Below are 17,500 nucleotides of genomic sequence, written 5' to 3'. Positions count from 1 at the left end.
AGCAAGCAGGAAAGACTGTGTTGGTCTGCTTGTTGGCAAGCAAATGTGTAGCAGCTTCCCTGGTGGTTTAGTGGTTAGGTTTCGGCGCTTTCACCGCTGCGGCCTGGGTTCGATTCCCGGTCAGGGAACATTGTATTTTCGGCCGTTTGACCTGCAAGGCAGTTCCTGAACAAATTCACAGCTCACTGCACTCTTGCTGCCCCAACCATCAGCAGCGCATCATTCGTTGTAGTGATACAGCACACACTTCTGTGCCTTCCGTTTCAAAGTCAGCAGTAAATGAGGAGATCTCGCTCTCGCTCAACTGGTGCTGATTGACACCGTAAATGTTGCCAATCATGGCTAACTTTAGCCTTCCGTGTACATTTTTGCGGCACATCACTCTAGCTTACCATCTGTCAATGCATTGCCAGTGTGGAAATATTCAGCATTTTAAACTTAGCAACGTCTGCAAGACTGGAATCAGTGAATGCCTGGGCCATGGCCACTGATAACTTATCCCGAGCATTCATTTGGCCTGGGCCCCTCCTATATTGCACATTGGCTCACTGTGTGTCTATGTTTAGCGTTCACAGGCAATTTACAAGCTCTGAATTTCCCAGCAGTGAATTCATGGAGTGATTGATCTAACCGATATTCAACATCAGTATTGTTAAGTCTCAAACAGTTATAAACTCTCCAGTATATTTCACTGTGTCTTCAAGACGGTGAGATCGAGCCTGTTGTGCAAGCTTTGTTTCTTTATGAACACTTCAGCAGAACATTAAATCAACATGTGGAATTGAATTGCTGATTGACACTGTAAATTTGCCAACATTTAACTGCAGTGTGACAACAATCACCGTTATAATTAGGCTTCCATTACGTTCTTGCACGACATCACCCTAAGTAACCTAGTTGATCACAGCACAGATATCAGTTAATTCATTGCCAGTGCGAAAAAATACACATTTTGAACTTAGCAACGTGTACAAGACCATTGCCTGGATCGTGGGCACTGATAACGGAACATGAGCATTAAGATTTTCGGTATCATTATACTTTACATTGACACAACCTGAGCTCTGAGATGTGCTTTGGACCCATTGCCCCGAAACGAGGACAGAGTGGGTGGGGCAATTCCTTCCGGGGTCAGGTTTTCTTTCCAAAAGGTGTGAGAAAACTTTGCTTCGTTCACTGTCAGACCGAAATAGTTCAGTTGGGAAGGCGTTTGACTGAAGATCCAGATGGTTCATGGCTCAATCCCGTGTTTCAGCAATTTTTGGTTATTTCGCGTTCCCTTCATTCTAAGGGTAGTGGCTGATTTTATATCGGGACAGTGGGCTGTTCAGCGGTTGCGTGATAATAATTTTCAACATGAATTGTTTTTAGATTAAGCTGTTACGTTCTGTTACGTTCTATTTAGACTCTGCGCAGTGTTGTAGATGAACAGTGAACAATGTTTAAGCGATGTGATGCGTTCAATGTTTATGCAGTAAATCTGTCATCCAGTGTGAGTTGGAAACACAATCCCCGCAGAGTGAGCTTTCACGCAACGTTAACACAACTTGTGGCCGGTTAGCTCAGTTGGTTAGAGCGTGGTGCTAATAACGCCAAGGTCGCGGGTTCGATCCCCGTACGGGCCATTCCAGTGTTTTTCATAATTTTTATTCGGTTTTTAGTCACGTTGAAAATCAAATCTTTATAATGAAACAAATCCACACAGAATCACAAGGGTTGGGAATTATTTGGAATAACAGTCATTGCTACTTGCCGACGGGGTGGAGAGGCACATCTTTCTGTTTATTTCTGTTTCTTGGTTTGCTGATAAACGATGAACCGGAGGCCTGTTCCCGTAAATGCTCAAAAGTAGGAACAGACAGCCAGAACGGTTCTGTCGCCTGGAGATGGGCAAAAGACTGCAGTTCAGGACAAAAACACTAAATGAAATGTTCACCCGGCACCGAGAGTGAAAAATCCCGAGAAAAGGACAGAATGAAATAGATTTCAGTGGATGCCTACCCGCACGTGATGCTGCGGATGCGCGGACATATCTTTGGTGTTCTCCACAAAAAATGCCATTTGCTACGAACAGTTTTACCTGGCGCGAAAGTGGTGAGACTTTGGAAGGAGCAAGCAGGAAAGACTGTGTTGGTCTGCTTGTTGGCAAGCAAATGTGTAGCAGCTTCCCTGGTGGTTTAGTGGTTAGGTTTCGGCGCTTTCACCGCTGCGGCCCGGGTTCGATTCCCGGTCAGGGAACATTGTATTTTCGGCCGTTTGACCTGCAAGGCTGTTCCTGAACAAATTCACAGCTCACTGCACTCTTGCTGCCCCAACCATCAGCAGCGCATCATTCGTTGTAGTGATACAGCACACACTTCTGTGCCTTCCGTTTCAAAGTGAGCAGCAAATGAGGAGATCTCGCTCAACTGGTGCTGATTGACACCGTAAATGTTGCCAATCATGGTCCGTGTACATTTTTGCGGCACATCACTCTAGCTTACCATCTGTCAATGCATTGCCAGTGTGGAAATATTCAGCATTTTAAACTTAGCAACGTCTGCAAGACTGGAATCAGTGAATGCCTGGGCCATGGCCACTGATAACTTATCCCGAGCATTCATTTGGCCTGGGCCCCTCCTATATTGCACATTGGCTCACTGTGTGTCTATGTTTAGCGTTCACAGGCAATTTACAAGTTCTGAATTTCCCAGCAGTGAATTCATGGAGTGATTGATCTAACCGATATTCAACATCAGTATTGTTAAGTCTCAAACAGTTATAAACTCTCCAGTATATTTCACTGTGTCTTCAAGACGGTGAGCTCGAGCCTGTTGTGCAAGCTTTGTTTCTTTATGAACACTTCAGCAGAACATTAAATCAACATGTGGAATTGAATTGCTGATTGACACTGTAAATTTGCCAACATTTAACTGCAGTGTGAGAACAATCACCGTTAAAATTAGGCTTCCATTACGTTCTTGCACGACATCACCCTAAGTAACCTAGTTGATCACAGCACAGATATCAGTTAATTCATTGCCAGTGCGAAAAAATACACATTTTGAACTTAGCAACGTGTACAAGACCATTGCCTGGATCGTGGGCACTGATAACGGAACATGAGCATTAAGATTTTCGGTATCATTATACTTTACATTGACACAACCTGAGCTCTGAGATGTATTTGGGACCCATTGCCCCGAAACGAGGACAGAGTGGGTGGGGCAATTCCTTCCGGGGTCAGGTTTTCTTTCAAAAAGGTGTGAGAAAACTTTGCTTCGTTCACTGTCAGACCGAAATAGTTCAGTTGGGAAGGCGTTTGATTGAAGATCCCGATGGTTCATGGCTCAATCCCGTGTTTCAGCAATTTTTGGTTATTTCGCGTTCCCTTCATTCTAAGGGTAGTGGCTGATTTTATATCGGGACAGTGGGCTGTTCAGCGGTTGCGTGATAATAATTTTCAACATGAATTATTTTTAGATTAAGCTGTTACGTTCTGTTACGTTCTATTTACACTCTGCGCAGTGTTGTAGATGAACAGTGAACAATGTTTAAGCGATGTGATGCGTTCAATGTTTATGCAGTAAATCTGTCATCCAGTGTGAGTTGGAAACACAATCCCCGCAGAGTGAGCTTTCACGCAACGTTAACACAACTTGTGGCCGGGTAGCTCAGTTGGTTAGAGCGTGGTGCTAATAACGCCAAGGTCGCGGGTTCGATCCCCGTACGGGCCATGCCAGTGTTTTTCATAATTTTTATTCGGTTTTTAGTCACGTTGAAAATCAAATCTTTATAATGAAACAAATCCACACAGAATCACAAGGGTTGGGAATTATTTGGAATAACAGTCATTGCTACTTGCCGACGGGGTTGAGAGGCACATCTTTCTGTTTATTTCTGTTTCTTGGTTTGCTGATAAACGATGAACCGGAGGCCTGTTCCCGTAAATGCTCAAAAGTAGGAACAGACAGCCAGAACGGTTCTTTCGCCTGGAGATGGGCAAAAGACTGCAGTTCAGGACAAAAACACTAAATGAAATGTTCACCCGGCACCGAGAGTGAAAAATCCCGAGAAAAGGACAGAATGAAATAGATTTCAGTGGATGCCTACCCGCACGTGATGCTGCGGATGCGCGGACATATATTTGGTGTTCTCCACAAAAAATGCCATTTGCTCCGAACAGTTTTACCTGGCGCGAAAGTGGTGAGACTTTGGAAGGAGCAAGCAGGAAAGACTGTGTTGGTCTGCTTGTTGGCAAGCAAATGTGTAGCAGCTTCCCTGGTGGTTTAGTGGTTAGGTTTCGGCGCTTTCACCGCTGTGGCCTGGGTTCGATTCCCGGTCAGGGAACATTGTATTTTCGGCCGTTTGACCTGCAAGGCTGTTCCTGAACAAATTCACAGCTCACTGCACTCTTGCTGCCCCAACCATCAGCAGCGCATCATTCGTTGTAGTGATACAGCACACACTTCTGTGCCTTCCGTTTCAAAGTCAGCAGTAAATGAGGAGATCTCGCTCTCGCTCAACTGGTGCTGATTGACACCGTAAATGTTGCCAATCATGGCTAACTTTAGCCTTCCGTGTACATTTTTGCGGCACATCACTCTAGCTTACCATCTGTCAATGCATTGCCAGTGTGGAAATATTCAGCATTTTAAACTTAGCAACGTCTGCAAGACTGGAATCAGTGAATGCCTGGGCCATGGCCACTGATAACTTATCCCGAGCATTCATTTGGCCTGGGCCCCTCCTATATTGCACATTGGCTCACTGTGTGTCTATGTTTAGCGTTCACAGGCAATTTACAAGCTCTGAATTTCCCAGCAGTGAATTCATGGAGTGATTGATCTAACCGATATTCAACATCAGTATTGTTAAGTCTCACACAGTTATAAACTCTCCAGTATATTTCACTGTGTCTTCAAGACGGTGAGATCGAGCCTGTTGTGCAAGCTTTGTTTCTTTATGAACACTTCAGCAGAACATTAAATCAACATGTGGAATTGAATTGCTGATTGACACTGTAAATTTGCCAACATTTAACTGCAGTGTGACAACAATCACCGTTATAATTAGGCTTCCATTACGTTCTTGCACGACATCACCCTAAGTAACCTAGTTGATCACAGCACAGATATCAGTTAATTCATTTCCAGTGCGAAAAAATACACATTTTGAACTTAGCAACGTGTACAAGACCATTGCCTGGATCGTGGGCACTGATAACGGAACATGAGCATTAAGATTTTCGGTATCATTATACTTTACATTGACACAACCTGAGCTCTGAGATGTGTTTTGGACCCATTGCCCCGAAACGAGGACAGAGTGGGTGGGGCAATTCCTTCCGGGGTCAGGTTTTCTTTCAAAAAGGTGTGAGAAAACTTTGCTTCGTTCACTGTCAGACCGAAATAGTTCAGTTGGGAAGGCGTTTGACTGAAGATCCAGATGGTTCATGGCTCAATCCCGTGTTTTAGCAATTTTTGGTTATTTCGCGTTCCCTTCATTCTAAGGGTAGTGGCTGATTTTATATCGGGACAGTGGGCTGTTCAGCGGTTGCGTGATAATAATTTTCAACATGAATTGTTTTTAGATTAAGCTGTTACGTTCTGTTACGTTCTATTTACACTCTGCGCAGTGTTGTAGATGAACAGTGAACAATGTTTAAGCGATGTGATGCGTTCAATGTTTATGCAGTAAATCTGTCATCCAGTGTGAGTTGGAAACACAATCCCCGCAGAGTGAGCTTTCACGCAACGTTAACACAACTTGTGGCGGGTTAGCTCAGTTGGTTAGAGCGTGGTGCTGATAACGCCAAGGTCGCGGGTTCGATCCCCGTACGGGCCATTCCAGTGTTTTTCATAATTTTTATTCGGTTTTTAGTCACGTTGAAAATCAAATCTTTATAATGAAACAAATCCACACAGAATCACAAGGGTTGGGAATTATTTGGAATAACAGTCATTGCTACTTGCCGACGGGGTGGAGAGGCACATCTTTCTGTTTATTTCTGTTTCTTGGTTTGCTGATAAACGATGAACCGGAGGCCTGTTCCCGTAAATGCTCAAAAGTAGGAACAGACAGCCAGAACGGTTCTGTCGCCTGGAGATGGGCAAAAGACTGCAGTTCAGGACAAAAACACTAAATGAAATGTTCACCCGGCACCGAGAGTGAAAAATCCCGAGAAAAGGACAGAATGAAATAGATTTCAGTGGATGCCTACCCGCACGTGATGCTGCGGATGCGCGGACATATCTTTGGTGTTCTCCACAAAAAATGCCATTTGCTACGAACAGTTTTACCTGGCGCGAAAGTGGTGAGACTTTGGAAGGAGCAAGCAGGAAAGACTGTGTTGGTCTGCTTGTTGGCAAGCAAATGTGTAGCAGCTTCCCTGGTGGTTTAGTGGTTAGGTTTCGGCGCTTTCACCGCTGCGGCCCGGGTTCGATTCCCGGTCAGGGAACATTGTATTTTCGGCCGTTTGACCTGCAAGGCTGTTCCTGTACAAATTCACAGCTCACTGCACTCTTGCTGCCCCAACCATCAGCAGCGCATCATTCGTTGTAGTGATACAGGACACGCTTCTGTGCCTTCCGTTTCAAAGTGAGCAGTAAATGAGGAGATCTCGCTCAACTGGTGCTGATTGACACCGTAAATGTTGCCAATCATGGCTAACTTTAGCCTTCCGTGTACATTTTTGCGGCACATCACTCTAGCTTACCATCTGTCAATGCATTGCCAGTGTGGAAATATTCAGCATTTTAAACTTAGCAACGTCTGCAAGACTGGAATCAGTGAATGCCTGGGCCATGGCCACTGATAACTTATCCCGAGCATTCATTTGGCCTGGGCCCCTCCTGTATTGCACATTGGCTCACTGTGTGTCTATGTTTAGCGTTCACAGGCAATTTACAAGCTCTGAATTTCCCAGCAGTGAATTCATGGAGTGATTGATCTAACCGATATTCAACATCAGTATTGTTAAGTCTCAAACAGTTATAAACTCTCCAGTATATTTCACTGTGTCTTCAAGACGGTGAGATCGAGCCTGTTGTGCAAGCTTTGTTTCTTTATGAACACTTCAGCAGAACATTAAATCAACATATGGAATTGAATTGCTGATTGACACTGTAAATTTGCCAACATTTAACTGCAGTGTGAGAACAATCACCGTTAAAATTAGGCTTCCATTACGTTCTTGCACGACATCACCCTAAGTAACCTAGTTGATCACAGCACAGATATCAGTTAATTCATTGCCAGTGCGAAAAAATACACATTTTGAACTTAGCAACGTGTACAAGACCATTGCCTGGATCGTGGGCACTGATAACGGAACATGAGCATTAAGATTTTCGGTATCATTATACTTTACATTGACACAACCTGAGCTCTGAGATGTGTTTGGGACCCATTGCCCCGAAACGAGGACAGAGTGGGTGGGGCAATTCCTTCCGGGGTCAGGTTTTCTTTCAAAAAGGTGTGAGAAAACTTTGCTTCGTTCACTGTCAGACCGAAATAGTTCAGTTGGGAAGGCGTTTGATTGAAGATACAGATGGTTCATGGCTCAATCCCGTGTTTCAGCAATTTTTGGTTATTTCGCGTTCCCTTCATTCTAAGGGTAGTGGCTGATTTTATATCGGGACAGTGGGCTGTTCAGCGGTTGCGTGATAATAATTTTCAACATGAATTGTTTTTAGATTAAGCTGTTACGTTCTGTTACGTTCTAGTTACACTCTGCGCAGTGTTGTAGATGAACAGTGAACAATGTTTAAGCGATGTGATGCGTTCAATGTTTATGCAGTAAATCTGTCATCCAGTGTGATTTGGAAACACAATCCCCGCAGAGTGAGCTTTCACGCAACGTTAACACAACTTGTGGCCGGGTAGCTCAGTTGGTTAGAGCGTGGTGCTAATAACGCCAAGGTCGCGGGTTCGATCCCCGTACGGGCCATTCCAGTGTTTTTCATAATTTTTATTCGGTTTTTAGTCACGTTGAAAATCAAATCTTTATAATGAAACAAATCCACACAGAATCCCAAGGGTTGGGAATTATTTGGAATAACAGTCATTGCTACTTGCCGACGGGGTGGAGAGGCACATCTTTCTGTTTATTTCTGTTTCTTGGTTTGCTGATAAACGATGAACCGGAGGCCTGTTCCCGTAAATGCTCAAAAGTAGGAACAGACAGCCAGAACGGTTCTGTCGCCTGGAGATGGGCAAAAGACTGCAGTTCAGGACAAAAACACTAAATGAAATGTTCACCCGGCACCGAGAGTGAAAAATCCCGAGAAAAGGACAGAATGAAATAGATTTCAGTGGATGCCTACCCGCACGTGATGCTGCGGATGCGCGGACATATCTTTGGTGTTCTCCACAAAAAATGCCATTTGCTACGAACAGTTTTACCTGGCGCGAAAGTGGTGAGACTTTGGAAGGAGCAAGCAGGAAAGACTATGTTGGTCTGCTTGTTGGCAAGCAAATGTGTAGCAACTTGCCTGGTGGTTTAATGGTTAGGTTTCGGCGCTTTCACCGCTGCGGCCCGGGTTCGATTTCAGGGAACATTGTATTTTCGGCCGTTTGACCTGCAAGGCTGTTCCTGAACAAATTCACAGCTCACTGCACTCTTGCTGCCCCAACCATCAGCAGCGCATCATTCGTTGTAGTGATACAGCACACACTTCTGTGCCTTCCGTTTCAAAGTGAGCAGTAAATGAGGAGATCTCGCTCAACTGGTGCTGATTGACACCGTAAATGTTGCCAATCATGTCTAACTTTAGCCTTCCGTGTTCATTTTTGCGACAAATCACTCTAGCTTACCATCTGTCAATGCATTGCCAGTATGGAAATATTCAGCATTTTAAACTTAGCAACGTCTGCAAGACTGGAATCAGTGAATGCCTGGGCCATGGCCACTGATAACTTATCCCGAGCATTCATTTGGCCTGGGCCCCTCCTATATTGCACATTGGCTCACTGTGTGTCTATGTTTAGCGTTCACAGGCAATTTACAAGCTCTGAATTTCCCAGCAGTGAATTCATGGAGTGATTGATCTAACCGATATTCAACATCAGTATTGTTAAGTCTCTCCTTTATTCGCGACACTTATCTCTCTTCAGCATAGCACTGCTATGGACTGAACCTGTTAGAATTTCACCTTGCCTCGGGGTCAGTGCGGCTATGTGGGACTTCGGCCGGTCTCCCTTTCACAGCCCATCAGTGTCGAGAAAAGAACGGGATATTTTACTGACATTTTATGTTCTCAAACAGTTATAAACTCTCCAGTATATTTCCCTGTGTCTTCAAGACGGTGAGATCGAGCCTGTTGTGCAAGCTTTGTTTCTTTATGAACACTTCAGCAGAACATTAAATCAACATGTGGAATTGAATTGCTGATTGACACTGTAAATTTGCCAACATTTAACTGCAGTGTGAGAACAATCACCGTTATAATTAGGCTTCCATTACGTTCTTGCACGACATCACCCTAAGTAACCTAGTTGATCACAGCACAGATATCAGTTAATTCATTGCCAGTGCGAAAAAATACACATTTTGAACTTAGCAACGTGTACAAGACCATTGCCTGGATCGTGGGCACTGATAACGGAACATGAGCATTAAGATTTTCGGTATCATTATACTTTACATTGACACAACCTAAGCTCTGAGATGTGTTTGGGACCCATTGCCCCGAAACGAGGACAGAGTGGGTGGGGCAATTCCTTCCGGGGTCAGGTTTTCTTTCAAAAAGGTGTGAGAAAACTTTGCTTCGTTCACTGTCAGACCGAAATAGTTCAGTTGGGAAGGCGTTTGATTGAAGATACAGATGGTTCATGGCTCAATCCCGTGTTTCAGCAATTTTTGGTTATTTCGCGTTCCCTTCATTCTAAGGGTAGTGGCTGATTTTATATCGGGACAGTGGGCTGTTCAGCGGTTGCGTGATAATAATTTTCAACATGAATTGTTTTTAGATTAAGCTGTTACGTTCTGTTACGTTCTATTTACACTCTGCGCAGTGTTGTAGATGAACAGTGAACAATGTTTAAGCGATGTGATGCGTTCAATGTTTATGCAGTAAATCTGTCATCCAGTGTGAGTTGGAAACACAATCCCCGCAGAGTGAGCTTTCACGCAACGTTAACACAACTTGTGGCCGGTTAGCTCAGTTGGTTAGAGCGTGGTGCTAATAACGCCAAGGTCGCGGGTTCGATCCCCGTACGGGCCATTCCAGTGTTTTTCATAATTTTTATTCGGTTTTTAGTCACGTTGAAAATCAAATCTTTATAATGAAACAAATCCACACAGAATCCCAAGGGTTGGGAATTATTTGGAATAACAGTCATTGCTACTTGCCGACGGGGTGGAGAGGCACATCTTTCTGTTTATTTCTGTTTCTTGGTTTGCTGATAAACGATGAACCGGAGGCCTGTTCCCGTAAATGCTCAAAAGTAGGAACAGACAGCCAGAACGGTTCTGTCGCCTGGAGATGGGCAAAAGACTGCAGTTCAGGACAAAAACACTAAATGAAATGTTCACCCGGCACCGAGAGTGAAAAATCCCGAGAAAAGGACAGAATGAAATAGATTTCAGTGGATGCCTACCCGCACGTGATGCTGCGGATGCGCGGACATATCTTTGGTGTTCTCCACAAAAAATGCCATTTGCTACGAACAGTTTTACCTGGCGCGAAAGTGGTGAGACTTTGGAAGGAGCAAGCAGGAAAGACTATGTTGGTCTGCTTGTTGGCAAGCAAATGTGTAGCAGCTTCCCTGGTGGTTTAGTGGTTAGGTTTCGGCGCTTTCACCGCTGCGGCCTGGGTTCGATTTCCGGTCAGGGAACATTGTGTTTTCGGCCGTTTGACCTGCAAGGCTGTTCCTGAACAAATTCACAGCTCACTGCACTCTTGCTGCCCCAACCATCAGCAGCGCATCATTCGTTGTAGTGATACAGCACACACTTCTGTGCCTTCCGTTTCAAAGTCAGCAGTTAATGAGGAGATCTCGCTCAACTAGTGCTGATTGACACCGTAAATGTTGCCAATCATGGCTAACTTTAGCCTTCCGTGTACATTTTTGCGGCACATCACTCTAGCTTACCATCTGTCAATGCATTGCCAGTGTGGAAATATTCAGCATTTTAAACTTAGCAACGTCTGCAAGACTGGAATCAGTGAATGCCTGGGCCATGGCCACTGATAACTTATCCCGAGCATTCATTTGGCCTGGGCCCCTCCTATATTGCACATTGGCTCACTGTGTGTCTATGTTTAGCGTTCACAGGCAATTTACAAGCTCTGAATTTCCCAGCAGTGAATTCATGGAGTGATTGATCTAACGGATATTCAACATCAGTATTGTTAAGTCTCTCCTTTATTCGCGACACTTATCTCTCTTCAGCATAGCACTGCTATGGACTGAACCTGTTAGAATTTCACCTTGCCTCGGGGTCAGTGCGGCTATGTGGGACTTCGGCCGGTCTCCCTTTCACAGCCCATCAGTGTCGAGAAAAGAATGGGATATTTTGCTGACATTTTATGTTCTCACAGTTATAAACTCTCCAGTATATTTCACTGTGTCTTCAAGACGGTGAGATCGAGCCTGTTGTGCAAGCTTTGTTTCTTTATGAACACTTCAGCAGAACATTAAATCAACATGTGGAATTGAATTGCTGATTGACACTGTAAATTTGCCAACATTTAACTGCAGTGTGACAACAATCACCGTTATAATTAGGCTTCCATTACGTTCTTGCACGACATCACCCTAAGTAACCTAGTTGATCACAGCACAGATATCAGTTAATTCATTGCCAGTGCGAAAAAATACACATTTTGAAATTAGCAACGTGTACAAGACCATTGCCTGGATCGTGGGCACTGATAACGGAACATGAGCATTAAGATTTTCGGTATCATTATACTTTACATTGACACAACCTGAGCTCTGAGATGTGTTTGGGACCCATTGCCCCGAAGCGAGGACAGATTGGGTGGGGCAATTCCTTCCGGGGTCAGGTTTTCTTTCAAAAAGATGTGAGAAAACTTTGCTTCGTTCACTGTCAGACCGAAATAGTTCAGTTGGGAAGGCGTTTGATTGAAGATCCTGATGGTTCATGGCTCAATCCCGTGTTTCAGCAATTTTTGGTTATCTCGCGTTCCCTTCATTCTAAGGGTAGTGGCTGATTTTATATCGGGACAGTGGGCTGTTCAGCGGTTGCGTGATAATAATTTTCAACATGAATTGTTTTTAGATTAAGCGGTTACATTCTGTTACGTTCTATTTACACTCTGCGCAGTGTTGTAGATGAACAGTGAACAATGTTTAAGCGATGTGATGCGTTCAATGTTTATGCAGTAAATCTGTCATCCAGTGTGAGTTGGAAAGTCAATCCCCGCAGAGTGAGCTTTCACGCAACGTTAACACAACTTGTGGCCGGTTAGCTCAGTTGGTTAGAGCGTGGTGCTAATAACGCCAAGGTCGTGGGTTCGATCCCCGTACGGGCCATTCCATTGTTTTTCATAATTTTTATTCGGTTTTTAGTCACGTTGAAAATCAAATCTTTATAATGAAACAAATCCACACAGAATCCCAAGGGTTGGGAATTATTTGGAATAACAGTCATTGCTACTTGCCGACGGGGTTGAGAGGCACATCTTTCTGTTTATTTCTGTTTCTTGGTTTGCTGATAAACGATGAACCGGAGGCCTGTTCCCGCAAATGCTCAAAAGTAGGAACAGACAGCCAAAACGGTTCTCTCGCCTGGAGATGGGCAAAAGACTGCAGTTCAGGACAAAAACACGAAATGAAATGTTCACCCGGCACCGAAAGTGAAAAATCCCGATAAAAGGACAGAATGAAATAGATTTCAGTGGATGCCTACCCGCACGTGATGCTGCGGATGCGCGGACATATCTTTGGTGTTCTCCACAAAAAATGCCATTTGCTACGAACAGTTTTACCTGGCGCGAAAGTGGTGAGACTTTGGAAGGAGCAAGCAGGAAAGACTGTGTTGGTCTGCTTGTTGGCAAGCAAATGTGTAGCAGCTTCCCTGGTGGTTTAGTGGTTAGGTTTAGGCGCTTTCACCGCTGCGGTCCGGGTTCGATTTCCGGTCAGGGAACATTGTATTTTCGGCCGTTTGACCTGCAAGGCTGTTCCTGAACAAATTCACAGCTCACTGCACTCTTGCTGCCCCAACCATCAGCAGCGCACCATTCGTTGCAGTGATACAGCACACACTTCTGTGCATTCCGTTTCAAAGTCAGCAGTAAATGAGGAGATCTCGCTCAACGAGTGCTGATTGACACCGTAAATGTTGCCAATCATGGCTAACTTTAGCCTTCCGTGTACATTTTTGCGGCACATCACTCTAGCTTACCATCTGTCAATGCATTGCCAGTGTGGAAATATTCAGCATTTTAAACTTAGCAACGTCTGCAAGACTGGAATCAGTGAATGCCTGGGCCATTGCCACTGATAACTTATCCCGAGCATTCATTTGGCCTGGGCCCCTCCTATATTGCACATTGGCTCACTGTGTGTCTATGTTTAGCGTTCACAGGCAATTTACAAGCTCTGAATTTCCCAGCAGTGAATTCATGGAGTGATTGATCTAACCGATATTGAACATCAGTATTGTTAAGTCTCTCCTTTATTCGCGACACTTATCTCTCTTCAGCATAGCACTGCTATGGACCGAACCTGTTAGAATTTCACCTTGCCTCGGGGTCAGTGCGGCTCTGTGGGACTTCGACCGGTCTCCCTTTCACAGCCCATCAGTGTCGAGAAAAGAACGGGATATTTTACTGACATTTTATGTTCTCAAACAGTTATAAACTCTCCAGTATATTTCACTGTGTCTTCAAGACGGTGAGATCGAGCCTGTTGTGCAAGCTTTGTTTCTTTATGAACACTTCAGCAGAACATTAAATCAACATGTGGAATTGAATTGCTGATTGACACTGTAAATTTGCCAACATTTAACTGCAGTGTCAGAACAATCACCGTTATAATTAGGCTTCCATTACGTTCTTGCACGACATCACCCTAAGTAACCTAGTTGATCACAGCACAGATATCAGTTAATTCATTGCCAGTGCGAAAAAATACACATTTTGAACTTAGCAACGTGTACAAGAACATTGCCTGGATCGTGGGCACTGATAACGGAACATGAGCATTAAGATTTTCGGTATCATTATACTTTACATTGACACAACCTGAGCTCTGAGATGTGTTTGGGACCCATTGCCCCGAAACGAGGACAGAGTGGGTGGGGCAATTCCTTCCGGGGTCAGGTTTTCTTTCAAAAAGGTGTGAGAAAACTTTGCTTCGTTCACTGTCAGACCGAAATAGTTCAGTTGGGAAGGCGTTTGACTGAAGATCCAGATGGTTCATGGCTCAATCCCGTGTTTCAGCAATTTTTGGTTATTTCGCGTTCCCTTCATTCTAAGGATAGTGGCTGATTTTATATCGGGACAGTGGGCTGTTCAGCGGTTGCGTGATAATAATTTTCAACATGAATTGTTTTTAGATTAAGCTGTTACGTTCTGTTACGTTCTATTTACACTCTGCGCAGTGTTGTGGATGAACAGTGAACAATGTTTAAGCGATGTGATACGTTCAATGTTTATGCAGTAAATCTGTCATCTAGTGTGAGTTGGAAACACAATCCCCGCAGAGTGAGGTTTCACGCAACGTTAACACAACTTGTGGGCAGTTAGCTCAGTTGGTTAGAGCGTGGTGCTAATAACGCCAAGGTCGCGGGTTCGATCCCCGTACGGGCCATTCCAGTGTTTTTCATAATTTTTATTCGGTTTTTAGTCACGTTGAAAATCAAATCTTTATAATGAAACAAATCCACACAGAATCCCAAGGGTTGGGAATTATTTGGAATAACAGTCATTGCTACTTGCCGACGGGGTTGAGAGGCACATCTTTCTGTTTATTTCTGTTTCTTGGTTTGCTGATAAACGATGAACCGGAGGCCTGTTCCCGCAAATGCTCAAAAGTAGGAACAGACAGCCAAAACGGTTCTCTCGCCTGGAGATGGGCAAAAGACTGCAGTTCAGGACAAAAACACGAAATGAAATGTTCACCCGGCACCGAAAGTGAAAAATCCCGATAAAAGGACAGAATGAAATAGATTTCAGTGGATGCCTACCCGCACGTGATGCTGCGGATGCGCGGACATATCTTTGGTGTTCTCCACAAAAAATGCCATTTGCTACGAACAGTTTTACCTGGCGCGAAAGTGGTGAGACTTTGGAAGGAGCAAGCAGGAAAGACTGTGTTGGTCTGCTTGTTGGCAAGCAAATGTGTAGCAGCTTCCCTGGTGGTTTAGTGGTTAGGTTTAGGCGCTTTCACCGCTGCGGTCCGGGTTCGATTTCCGGTCAGGGAACATTGTATTTTCGGCCGTTTGACCTGCAAGGCTGTTCCTGAACAAATTCACAACTCACTGCACTCTTGCTGCCCCAACCATCAGCAGCGCATCATTCGTTGCAGTGATACAGCACACACTTCTGTGCATTCCGTTTCAAAGTCAGCCGTAAATGAGGAGATCTCGCTCAACTTGTGCTGATTGACACCGTAAATGTTGCCAATCATGGCTAACTTTAGCCTTCCGTGTACATTTTTGCGGCACATCACTCTAGCTTACCATCTGTCAATGCATTGCCAGTGTGGAATTATTCAGCATTTTAAACTTAGCAACGTCTGCAAGACTGGAATCAGTGAATGCCTGGGCCATGGCCACTGATAACTTATCCCGAGCATTCATTTGGCCTGGGCCCCTCCTATATTGCACATTGGCTCACAGTGTGTCTATGTTTAGCGTTCACAGGCAATTTACAAGCTCTGAATTTCCCAGCAGTGAATTCATGGAGTGATTGATCTAACCGATATTCAACATCAGTATTGTTAAGTCTCTCCTTTATTCGCGACACTTATCTCTCTTCAGCATAGCACTGCTATGGACTGAACCTGTTAGAATTTCACCTTGCCTCGGGGTCAGTGCGGCTATGTGGGACTTCGACCGGTCTCCCTTTCAGAGCCCATCAGTGTCGAGAAAAGAACGGGATATTTTACTGACATTTTATGTTCTCAAACAGTTATAAACTCTCCAGTATATTTCCCTGTGTCTTCAAGACGGTGAGATCGAGCCTGTTGTGCAAGCTTTGTTTCTTTATGAACACTTCAGCAGAACATTAAATCAACATGTGGAATTGAATTGCTGATTGACACTGTAAATTTGCCAACATTTAACAGCAGTGTGAGAACAATCACCGTTATAATTAGGCTTCCATTACGTTCTTGCACGACATCACCCTAAGTAACCTAGTTGATCACAGCACAGATATCAGTTAATTCATTGCCAGTGCGAAAAAATACACATTTTGAACTTAGCAACGTGTGCAAGACCATTGCCTGGATCGTGGGCACTGATAACGGAACATGAGCATTTAGATTTTCGTTATCATTATACTTTACATTGACACAACCTGAGCTCTGAGATGTGTTTGGGACCCATTGCCCCGAAACGAGGACAGAGTGGGAGGGGCAATTCCTTCCGGGGTCAGGTTTTCTTTCAAAAAGTTGTGAGAAAACTTTGCTTCGTTCACTGTCAGACCGAAATAGTTCAGTTGGGAAGGCGTTTGACTGAAGATCCAGATGGTTCATGGCTCAATCCCGTGTTTCAGCAATTTTTGGTTATTTCGCGTTCCCTTCATTCTAAGGGTAGTGGCTGATTTTATATCGGGACAGTGGGCTGTTCAGCGGTTGCGTGATAATAATTTTCAACATGAATTGTTTTTAGATTAAGCTGTTACGTTCTGTTACGTTCTATTTACACTCTGCGCAGTGTTGTAGATGAACAGTGAACAATGTTTAAGCGATGTGATACGTTCAATGTTTATGCAGTAAATCTGTCATCCAGTGTGAGTTGGAAACACAATCCCCGCAGAGTGAGCTTTCACGCAACGTTAACACAACTTGTGGCCGGTTAGCTCAGTTGGTTAGAGCGTGGTGCTAATAACGCCAAGGTCGCTGGTTCGATCCCCGTACGGGCCATTCCAGTGTTTTTCATAATTTTTATTCGGTTTTTAGTCACGTTGAAAATCAAATCTTTATAATGAAACAAATCCACACAGAATCCCAAGGGTTGGGAATTATTTGGAATAACAGTCATTGCTACTTGCCGACGGGGTTGAGAGGCACATCTTTCTGTTTATTTCTGTTTCTTGGTTTGCTGATAAACGATGAACCGGAGGCCTGTTCCCGTAAATGCTCAAAAGTAGGAACAGACAGCCAGAACGGTTCTGTCGCCTGGAGATGTGCAAAAGACTGCAGTTCAGGACAAAAACACTAAATGAAATGTTCACCCGGCACCGAGAGTGAAAAATCCCGAGAAAAGGACAGAATGAAATAGATTTCAGTGGATGCCTACCCGCACGTGATGCTGCGGATGCGCGGACATATCTTTGGTGTTCTCCAAAAAAATGCCATTTGCTACGAACAGTTTTACCTG

At 44.3% G+C, this 17,500-nt stretch overlaps 10 non-coding genes across 10 annotated transcripts; all 10 read left to right on the top strand.

Annotated features, from left to right (window-relative positions):
- The first annotated feature begins 1,551 nt into the window (after nucleotides 1–1,551).
- On the top strand, nucleotides 1,552–1,625 carry trnai-aau (transfer RNA isoleucine (anticodon AAU)). The gene has a single exon. It is a non-coding gene; the product is annotated as a tRNA-Ile (tRNA).
- A 541-nt stretch (nucleotides 1,626–2,166) lies between these two features.
- trnae-uuc (transfer RNA glutamic acid (anticodon UUC)) lies at nucleotides 2,167–2,238 on the top strand. The gene has a single exon. It is a non-coding gene; the product is annotated as a tRNA-Glu (tRNA).
- Nucleotides 2,239–3,642: 1,404 nt separating this feature from the next.
- On the top strand, nucleotides 3,643–3,716 carry trnai-aau (transfer RNA isoleucine (anticodon AAU)). Its single transcript has one exon. It is a non-coding gene; the product is annotated as a tRNA-Ile (tRNA).
- Nucleotides 3,717–5,752: 2,036 nt separating this feature from the next.
- Nucleotides 5,753–5,826, top strand: trnai-gau (transfer RNA isoleucine (anticodon GAU)). The gene has a single exon. It is a non-coding gene; the product is annotated as a tRNA-Ile (tRNA).
- A 541-nt stretch (nucleotides 5,827–6,367) lies between these two features.
- trnae-uuc (transfer RNA glutamic acid (anticodon UUC)) lies at nucleotides 6,368–6,439 on the top strand. Its single transcript has one exon. It is a non-coding gene; the product is annotated as a tRNA-Glu (tRNA).
- A 1,417-nt stretch (nucleotides 6,440–7,856) lies between these two features.
- On the top strand, nucleotides 7,857–7,930 carry trnai-aau (transfer RNA isoleucine (anticodon AAU)). Its single transcript has one exon. It is a non-coding gene; the product is annotated as a tRNA-Ile (tRNA).
- Nucleotides 7,931–10,131: 2,201 nt separating this feature from the next.
- On the top strand, nucleotides 10,132–10,205 carry trnai-aau (transfer RNA isoleucine (anticodon AAU)). Its single transcript has one exon. It is a non-coding gene; the product is annotated as a tRNA-Ile (tRNA).
- A 2,204-nt stretch (nucleotides 10,206–12,409) lies between these two features.
- Nucleotides 12,410–12,483, top strand: trnai-aau (transfer RNA isoleucine (anticodon AAU)). Its single transcript has one exon. It is a non-coding gene; the product is annotated as a tRNA-Ile (tRNA).
- A 2,206-nt stretch (nucleotides 12,484–14,689) lies between these two features.
- trnai-aau (transfer RNA isoleucine (anticodon AAU)) lies at nucleotides 14,690–14,763 on the top strand. The gene has a single exon. It is a non-coding gene; the product is annotated as a tRNA-Ile (tRNA).
- A 2,206-nt stretch (nucleotides 14,764–16,969) lies between these two features.
- trnai-aau (transfer RNA isoleucine (anticodon AAU)) lies at nucleotides 16,970–17,043 on the top strand. Its single transcript has one exon. It is a non-coding gene; the product is annotated as a tRNA-Ile (tRNA).
- The last annotated feature ends 457 nt before the right edge of the window (nucleotides 17,044–17,500 follow it).

The sequence above is a fragment of the Pristiophorus japonicus genome, unplaced genomic scaffold (genome assembly GCF_044704955.1).
Source record: "Pristiophorus japonicus isolate sPriJap1 unplaced genomic scaffold, sPriJap1.hap1 HAP1_SCAFFOLD_30, whole genome shotgun sequence".
Taxonomy (NCBI): domain Eukaryota; kingdom Metazoa; phylum Chordata; class Chondrichthyes; family Pristiophoridae; genus Pristiophorus; species Pristiophorus japonicus.
The sequence above is the reverse complement of the archived record's forward strand: the minus strand, read 5'-3'. Positions and strand labels throughout refer to the sequence as shown.